Below are 9,596 nucleotides of genomic sequence, written 5' to 3'. Positions count from 1 at the left end.
ATTGCTGTGGAGGTGTTAGGGAAGCTGGTAAGTTGTGCCCTGATCGGGTTTATTGCGAGTTTGTAGAGGTGGTGGGGGCAAGGGTCGGTGGATGCCCTGTAGTGAATGGAAGACATGATGGCTGAGGTGGTCAGGGCAGTGAGTGGAGACCAGGTGGTAATGGTTTGACTGATGTTCACTGGTTGGTTGAGGTCGTTGGGATTCATGTTTCCTTGAGGACAACTTGAACTGTAGTTGTACTCTGGAACTATCTTTGTGTTGTTGGAAGCAAGAAGGATTTGATGGTGACAGGGAGCAAATAGAACCTCGAATGAGCCACTACCCGGTGGTACAAGAATAACCAAATGCCTCACCATCTAAATAGTGATGCGCATGAATGGATGAACAAGATTCCCATTGTCCCTACCTACTATTCAGCGCAACCACAGCCAGGGGAATAAGCAGATCCAGCAGGGAAAGCCGACCTGTTGACTTTGACTCTAGAGATATGAGTGGGATGCCCTCAGGCTGCTGGTGAAATTCCATGTTGTAGGTGTGCGGCATAGTAATATAGGTCCAGTCGTGGCAGCTCCCACCCACTCTCTTCATATAGTCTAGTCCGGGAGGCGTTACAACGGTGTTCCACCCAGGGACTTGAGGAGAAATAGTAGCGATTTGGTGTGGTTGAGCCAGAAAGGTCCCAAACTCATCCACTAGATGCAGAAGTATTGCCAATGAGACGCAGGTCGATGAGAGATAAAATAGCATCTCCCAGGCGTGTGCCTCAGTCCTGCAGCTCATGGTGCACCCATACTGCCAGGGGCTCCATCGCGAGCGCAAACAGGGTAAGCGGAAGTGGGCAGCCCTGTTATGTCCTATGACCCAAGACGCACTTGTCCGAGCGAATTCGGCCCACGCACACACTGGCACTGAGATCCATATACAGCAGGTGTTCCCACCCACAAAAATGAGGACCAAAACCCATGACTCTCTGCACCTCGAGTAAGTAACCCCAGTCCAATGTGTTGAAGGCTTCTGCAAGGTCAATAGACATCAACACCATTTCCTCATTACGATGCTCAACTTCGTTGGGGGACATGGGCGAAACGCCTGAGATTTATTCTATTTTTCTAGTCCGGGATAAACCTTCACTCGTCTACGTGTACCAATTGTGTCATATAGGCTGTCAGTCGATTAGCAAGTAATTTGCAAAGGACCTTCATGTCGGAGTTAATCATTGTGAGTGGCCTGTATGCTGCAGAGTCAGCCCGGTCACCTCCCGGTTTGAGGGACATACATATATCTCTCCCTCCCTCATGGTCGATGGCAGTATCCCATCAGCGCACACCTCAAGGAATACCTCCAGGAGTCCCTCTGTGATTGTTGCAGAGAACACCTGATAAAATATGGGAGGGTAGCCATCCCTGCTCAGTGCCTTAGCCCGTGGGAGCATGCTCAAGGCTGACCTGAGCTCCTCAAATTCTATGGGGGCATCCAGGGCCTCGGCACCAATGGTCAAAATCTGGGGATCTCCATGCTCTCCAAGAATGGTGTCTTTCGGTTTAGGTCTATGTCTGGGTCCGCGATGCTGTAGTGTTTGTAATTTGACACAATAGGACACACCTGGACCCTGCACTCTCAAAAGGAGGCAAATGCAGTACTGCACCTTTAAACAACACACGTTAAAAAGCACTCCCAAAAGACAAGGCGATAAAACAAGACCCAGCACTCTCTTAAGGCGAGGGAAGAAAACAAATTCAGGTGCATTTAAAGTGACACACGTTTATTAATTCAATATTTTAGAAAGGAAGGCAAAATATATCAGTTAATGCAGACTCCCAAATATCAAGTAACTCAAGTGCAAAACCAGAATAAAATGTAGTATATATACATGTAGCAAAGAGCAAAGAAACTTAGAAATTATGTGCATAAAGTAAGGAACACCTAACCGATCGATCATGCAACATCCTTGCCAACTCAAGTTGGAGGAGCCCTTCGACAGCCCAGGAAGGAGTTCGATCGGGACCCAAGTTCCGTTTGTTTCACAGCAGTACGTCTACTCTGAGAATGAGCTCCTAGCCATTCCCCGAAGTCTTCCAGCTTTAATACCTGTACTCAATGTGAGGCTAAGGTTCTAGAAACCTCGCCTCCTTTCTTCTGTTGGATCAAAACGAGCTGGCCGTACAGGTCTGTGTCAAGGTCAAGACAGAAGCTGGCCAGGCTCCTGTATTTTGACTTTGAGACAGAGCCGTACATTCTGCACATTCCCTGAAAGGTACCAAGCACGCATCCCACACAACATGTTCCAGTTACTCTGATCGGTGAAGAGCAAAAAACAAGTGAAGAGCGAAAACATGCTCTCCCCACTTTGCAGCTACATGCGAGCACAGAAAATGGAGTCTGTTACACAAGATGGAATCAGAACACAATATGGAGTCAATTATGCCAAATGGAGTCAATGGTCAATATATCATTTTTAATATCAGTACATTCCACCCCTTGGCCATTGGCTTTCATAGCATATCGGTCTAACATCAACTGCTTTAGGTCGAAGCATAGATAAAAGATTAGGCACACACTGGATACAACAACATAATGATATCAAGATACATATTGCTAATACTATCCCACCTGGAACAGAGCGAAGTTTACCAAAATCCAGCAACCAACCAAACAACCAATCCCACCACCCTTTTTCTACATCCTGCTTGACATCTTTAGCCAACTTATGTAAAGCTTCAATGTGGGGTTGAATTGACTTAGAATGATCTGAAAGATTAAAGCAACACATTCCCTCAAAGTCTGAACATCCAATCCATGATCATGATTCAAGCATGATATATAGCAATATAGCTTTTCTTGCCCCCGCACATCTAATAATAATTCTGCTAAAGCAACTGATGTATGATTAATATTTTTCACCATCAAACATGCTAATTCACTGGCAGCCCTAGAATTATAAATGGTTAGGCCTGGAATTCCTACTGTTGAAGCAGCTAAACTAATATATTCAGACTTAGATAATAAATGAATTTCAGAATCACAATGTTCACTGAGTTGAACAGCTTCTCTTGTATTCCGAACATGTGATGATGGATCCAATGGGAATATTATGAGGCCTAATCTAGTAAAGGCACACGGTCCACCTGTGATATTTGCTGGAATATACGTACATGTAACATTACCACATGAGAATAACGACCCTACAGGCAATTTAACATGCCTGAAATGACTGGCAGCAGATACTACATTTTTGCACATCATATTGTTCTGCTTATTTTTGCATGTACTTCCATTTCGATTTTTGCATAGAGTTTGTTGTTCCCATGTCATTTGTAATTCAGTTTCCTTCAAGTCGTATTTGAGCACATTTACCAATGGTAATGGGGTCAGAACTCAAATTATAGCAAAAGTCGCCTTCAGAGATATTGAACGTGATCACTTGTGTTAGATTTTTCCAAGTATCATCAGTAGTTTCTGGACAGAATCGGAAAAACTCATAAGGTGGCAAGTTAGTTCTCACATCATGTTCCTCCACTGTCTCGTCTGCATTTGTGACATTGAATGTCTGCAACAGCACATCGAAACGGGTAGGTATAGCTACAAGGCACGTGGAAATAATACCCATGGTGCTTTTCATGTTTGTCATGCAAAAGTACTGCAAGTTGAGGACTGTCTGTGCAAGATAGGACCACCCATTGTCAGGTCGAGTCAGCAGTGCAGTTGATTTGCGCAGTCGGCTGGCCACTTCAGAGTAAGGGGCTACCGGTCCCTCCTGGCCCCACTCAAACAAGACCAAACACACTCCAGCAAGCGCAAGCAGAGCACAGACACGCCATGCTGTGATCTAAAAGAACAGAGAACAAACAGATATTATTCATTCTCGCAAGTAACATTTTTCAGCAGGCACATGTTCCCATTTTTCCTGCCCTGGCTTCATAGTTAACAGGACGTTGTCCTTTCCTTTTTTTTTTAAATATCTTTATTTGATTTTACCATAATTAACACACCCATAATTCCCAAGGTCAGACATTTAATAATATAATACAATACAAGCAAAATCAAAAAAAAAAAAAAAATGTATATGTTCACAGCAGTTTATCATCACAGTGCATTATACATTATCCCTGTAGCTACCACTTATTATTAGATCATAAGATTAGCTAAGATTCACTATATTCACAGTATTATTTTGAGATTGACACCATTCAATTAAGGGGTACCAAATTCTCCAACCTCTTTTTCGGCGTATTCTCCCTTTCCATTTATAGATAGCTGCCTCTAGATTGGAGATTGCAAGGAACCTGGCCAGCCATTGGTGAAAAGCCGGCGCATTAGGGTCTAGCCAGGCCAAGGCGATACACATTCTTAAAACTGCCATGGCTATAAAAATAAGTTCAAGACCCGGCCTGGGCAAACTAGGATCTGTCACTCCCAATAGTATAACTTCACTAGTCAAGACAATCTCTCTTTTGAGTATGGACGACAAAAACTTCTCAATATTTTGTTTTAGAGATGTTAGACCATTACAGATGGAAAAAATATGCACACAGTCAGCATTAAATAGCATACATCTTGGGCAACATGTCCCCTTACCCCTCCCCCATTTAGCAATCCTATCTGGAGTGTAGTAAAGAAAAAAGCAGGTTTTATAAAATTGCGTTTGGAGTTTTGTAGACATAAGAATAGTTTGAAACATGGCGTATGCAGAGTAAAATTTTTCCGAGGTTGTACCAATTTTCTCATGCCTCTTCTGAGATACTTTCTCCAAATCATCCGGAAATCGTGCATTTATAAGGGAGTAAATTCCCCCAATTGTGTTTCCCCTCTTATTTGTTAATGTTTCTACTAGAGTTATTTTACCTGAAAGATTCTCTCCCCTCACCCTGCGTATGAGAAAATCTCTAATTTGTAAATATTTAAAGAAGTCCCGCCAGTCCAATTGATACTTTTCCCTAAGTTGCTCAAAAGATTGAATCCCTTCCGAGGAGAGGAAGCATCCAGTATGCTTAATACCTGCTGTCCTCCATCTGCTAATATAATTGTCTTTAAAGATCTCAGGTAAAACCGGATTATCGCTTAAGGGAGTATAGAAAGATATTCGTCCAATGCCCAGCAATTTCCTCATAGCTTTCCATACCTTAAAGCTGTTGGTCAAAGTTTTTAATTTCACTTTTTTATAATGGCTATCATGGAGGTGTCGCCAAAGATATCCATAATTCTTATTGCCTAAGATTAATTGAAAAAAAGATGGCGACTCGCCCTCAGGTATTGTTTCTAGCCCAGTATTTATTAACAATTCCCTGCTATAAAGTAGCACAGATGCCCAATAATAGGCTTTTAAATTTGGGAGACCCAACCCACCTCTCTCCTTTGCCAGGGTCAAATATTTATACGCACGGCGAGGTTGTGCGTAAGCCCACATAAAGCTTGAAAATGTGCGTTCCATAGATTTAAACCATTGATCAGAAAATTCTAAGCATATTGCTCTAAATAAATATAAGATCTTAGGAAAAAACACCATTTTCAAAGCATTAGCCCGGCCAATTAGGGATAGATGTAAATTATCTAGGCGGCGGAGATCTTTCTGTATGGTGCCCAACAATGGTTTTATATTTACATCCACCAAAATCTCAAGTTTAGCTGTAATACAAATACCTAAATATATGGCTTTATCAACAACTCGAGAGTTCGACATTTCGATTTTGTTATTCATCATGATCTGAGTCTTCCCCTGATTTAGTGCATATCCAGAAACGACCCCAAAAATATTGGCCTCACATTCGATAGCTACCATAGACGAGCTGGGATCCGCAGTTACCACCGCGATATCGTCTGCATAGGCCAAGATCTTAGTTGGATATGTTTGTGATACAATTGGTGCGATTTCACAGTTACCCTCTAATCTGCGAATGAAGGAGTCGATGTAGATCGCGAAAAGCAGTGGCGAACAAGGACACCCCTGTCGAGTTCCGCGTGAAATAATCAACTCCTTGGTGGGGCTACCATTCACCATAACCATGGCCCTGGGATTCACATACAGTTTTTGAACCGCCTGAATATACCCGCTATTAATCCCCACCCTAGACATAGCAGCCCACAAACATAGCCATGAGACCCTATCGAAGGCCTTCTCGGTGTCGAGAAGGACCAAGGCCATAGGGTCCCCGGTACTATCCATAGAGTCGAACAGGGTGATCACTCTCTGGATGTGATTAGTGGTTGATCTCCCTGGAACAAAGCCATGCTGATATTTCGCGATTACTTTGTGAATAATTGGGGCGATTCGATTTGCCAACAGTTTTGAGTATAATTTAGAATCTGCATTTATTAGAGTAATAGGGTGATATGAGCCTAGTTGATCCGGAGGTTTATTTTTATTCGGAAAGATAACTATCTTTGCCCTAGACCAGGAGTTTGGGGGCTGCCCCCCTTAAAAATGTGTACTATTAAATCAAATAAGATTTCTTGAAGCTGTTCTATAAAAACTAAATAGAATTCCGACGGTATATTATCCAATTCGGTTGCTTTCCCTTTGGGTACATTTTGAATTATAGTTATCATTTCTTCTTTATTGGGGGTTTCATCTAGGGTAAACTGGTCCGCTTTGTCGAACCTATCGGTACATTCACCATTTAGATAACTCTCGATTCTTTCTATGTCCTTCCCCCCCTCTTCGGTGTATAGGGTACTATAAAATCGCCAAAATGCCTCCCTGATTTGTTCCGGGTCAGTTAATTGGCCTTCCACCGGATCCTGTATTTCCCGTATCAAGTTTACTGAGGTTTGCTGTCTCATACGGATAGCCAACTGATGACCAACTTGTTCATTAACCTCATACACCATCTCTTTATGAGCGGTAGCCTTTTTAATGGCTTTAGTAGTAAAGATGTTTGTAATAGCGGCTTTTGCAATTGCTACCACATTTTGAGTTCTATTGATATCTACTAACTGTTGGCTCCCTTGAGTTGCAGTTATCAGCTCCTCTTCAGCTAAACGAAGATTTTCCTGCAACCCTCGCAGATGTTCCCTGGCTATTTTATTAGTTCTTAATGAGTATTGCATTGTTTCTCCGCGTATCCCAGCTTTTAAAGCGTCCCACACCATTTCAATCGAAACACTTCCAACATTGTCCTCTATAAAGTTTGGTATCCACTCTTTCATGTGTGCACAGTACATATCGTCTAGCAGTAAGGTTTTTTCAAATGTCCAAGAGCTTGGTGTAATACTACCGGATGACATGTCTAGAGTGCAGATCAAAGGATTGTGATCTGAGAGAACTCGGGGAAGCTTCTCCATTTGAAACTTAGATCTAAGTGAATTAGATATCAAAATATAATCAATCCTTACATGTGTACGATGCGTGTTAGAAAAAAAGGTATACCCCGGATCCTTAGTGTTTAAGATTTGCCAACCATCTGCAAGCCCATGTGTCTCACACAAATATTTCATTGCCTTAAATACTCTAGGTTTCTGGCCCTTATACAGCCAATCATCCCTTAGTGACCAGTCACTGGCGAGATTGATATTAAAACCCCCACAGACCACTAAGGGTAGAGGCCAATGCGTAAGTTCATTAGAGATCTCATGGAGGACTGCCGGGTCATCATTATTACTCCCATAAATAGCACATAGAGTAGTCTTTTGCCCCTGTCCATCTTGACACTCCGTCACTGCCCAACGGCCAAATCTATCGGCTTTGGAACGATTAAAAGTATAAGCTGCGCCCTTTGCAAGTATAGCAACCCCCCGTATCCATCCACCTTGTAGAGTTGCACAGACCAGTTTATACCCCAATGTTTTTAATATATGTAAGTGTGTGCCCTCGATGTGGGTCTCCTGTAAGCACACAACATTTGCACCCATAGTTTGTAGACCTATCGCAACCATTTGTCTCTTTTTAGGGTCATTTAAGCCACAGATATTTAAGGATAACACCTTTAGGACCCCCATCAAGTTAGATCATATGGTCCACATACGTACACAGATTTCTTTTTTTTTTTTATATATATAATTTTTTTGGGCCTTTAACTGCCCCATACCCCACAGATTATTTTTTTTTCCCTTTCCCCCACCAATATACAACAGTATAGTCACCTGTCTGACCTTCCACCCTACCCCCCCACCCAAACTACCCCCTTCCCACCCTGTCCACCCCCCCTCCCACCACCATTAATGGAGGTTAGCTGGCCACCACGTGGCCAGGGGTGTGGCATCCAACGAACACAGCCCCCTGAAAGCCCGCTGATTTCCCCCCATTATCAAATAAACTTTAGATATGCAAAAATCAAAAACCAAGAAAAAACCAACAACAGGTACCCTAACACAGGGCTTACTTTCACAGAAAATCCCTTGCCTATTGTTTATAGCCTCAACATACAGTATCACACCTGATTTATCGTATCACCGTAGGTGTATTACCGGAGAACAGACACACTTTTGAAGCTTTTTTTTTTTTTTTTTTACTTATGTCCCGAGATTTCATCTAGATACTCTTTCGCCTGTATTTCCGATACAAAGCAACGGGTAGTCCCTAAATGAACAACTTTCAATCTGGCCGGATTCTGAAGGTATACCATGGCCCCGAGTTTTAAGAAGGGGTCGATAAGCTGCCGCATTCTCCATCTGCGCTCCACGGTGGCATGAGCAAAATCCGGCCCCGTAAAGAAAGTTATTCCATCATATGTCCGTTTGCTTGTAGGTCTGGCCAGGTCGTAGAGTGCTTGCCGCAGCAGAAAATTTCCAAAGAATAGCAGCATAGCTCGAGGGTGCTGTTGGGGTGCCGAAGTGCGTTTCCCAAGAGTCAAAGGAAACCGGTGGGCTCTTTGGATTTCCTTGTCCCAATCCCAGTATTGTAGTTCAGGAAACGAGCCTTTGAGAAGTGAGATCATGAATTTCCTGGGATCCTCTTTTTCGGCCCCCTCCGGAATCCCGAGAAAGCGGAGGTTATTCCGTCTCTGTCGGTTTTCCTGTTCTTCCAGCTTCCACATCAAATCCTTAACAATCCCCTCGTGCTCCTTCGACTTAGTCTTCAATGAAGAGACATCCTGCTCGAGTTGATCCGCTCTCACTTCAACTGAGGCCATACGATCTGCAATTTCAGCACAGGTTTTGCCCACTTTCCGGACTGCCCCTTGGAGTTTCTTTGCTGCCTGGCGAGATCTACGACTATCAGCTTTAACTTCTGCCTGGAAGCCCTTTATAGACTGCAAAATATCTATTAAAGCCGGTTCGGTTTTTTGGGGAGCATGTACTCTCACTTGACCAGTGGTAGAGTCCGTAATTGTTTGATTGCCCCCTGATGCAGTCGCGACATTAGAGATAACGGTAAGTGAAGTGTCGTTGTAGTCCCATTTCAAATCAGTACCACTGATTTCACCTGTTGCCTCCATTCCATCATGCTTTTTACAACGGTCTCTGTTTTTCTTCTTCTGAAGCTTTTTAGCAGCCAGTTTAATTTTCTGCGGATCGGTATTTGAGCTGCTATACCACTTACTCTGCTCTTCGCCGCTAGATAAAGAAATACTAATGTCCGACAGCTCAGACTCTTCGGTTAGGGAAAAGAATTGATCCTGATTATCAGGTGTTTTCAGCAAGCAATCCTTCCATGTATTGTG

The 9,596-nt window shown here is 43.0% G+C and overlaps 1 long non-coding RNA gene across 1 annotated transcript in view; it reads right to left on the bottom strand.

Moving 5' to 3' along the window:
- Window positions 1-2,442: 2,442 nt before the first annotated feature.
- Window positions 2,443-9,596, bottom strand: part of LOC146857312 (uncharacterized) — a 29,473-nt gene continuing 22,319 nt past the window's right edge. The window contains exon 3 of the long non-coding RNA XR_014979890.1: window positions 2,443-3,826. This is a non-coding gene — a long non-coding RNA (uncharacterized LOC146857312). The remainder of the gene's footprint in view (window positions 3,827-9,596) is intronic.

Source organism: Triturus cristatus, chromosome 3_2 (genome assembly GCF_964204655.1).
Source record: "Triturus cristatus chromosome 3_2, aTriCri1.1, whole genome shotgun sequence".
NCBI lineage: Eukaryota > Metazoa > Chordata > Amphibia > Caudata > Salamandridae > Triturus > Triturus cristatus.
The sequence above is the reverse complement of the archived record's forward strand: the minus strand, read 5'-3'. Positions and strand labels throughout refer to the sequence as shown.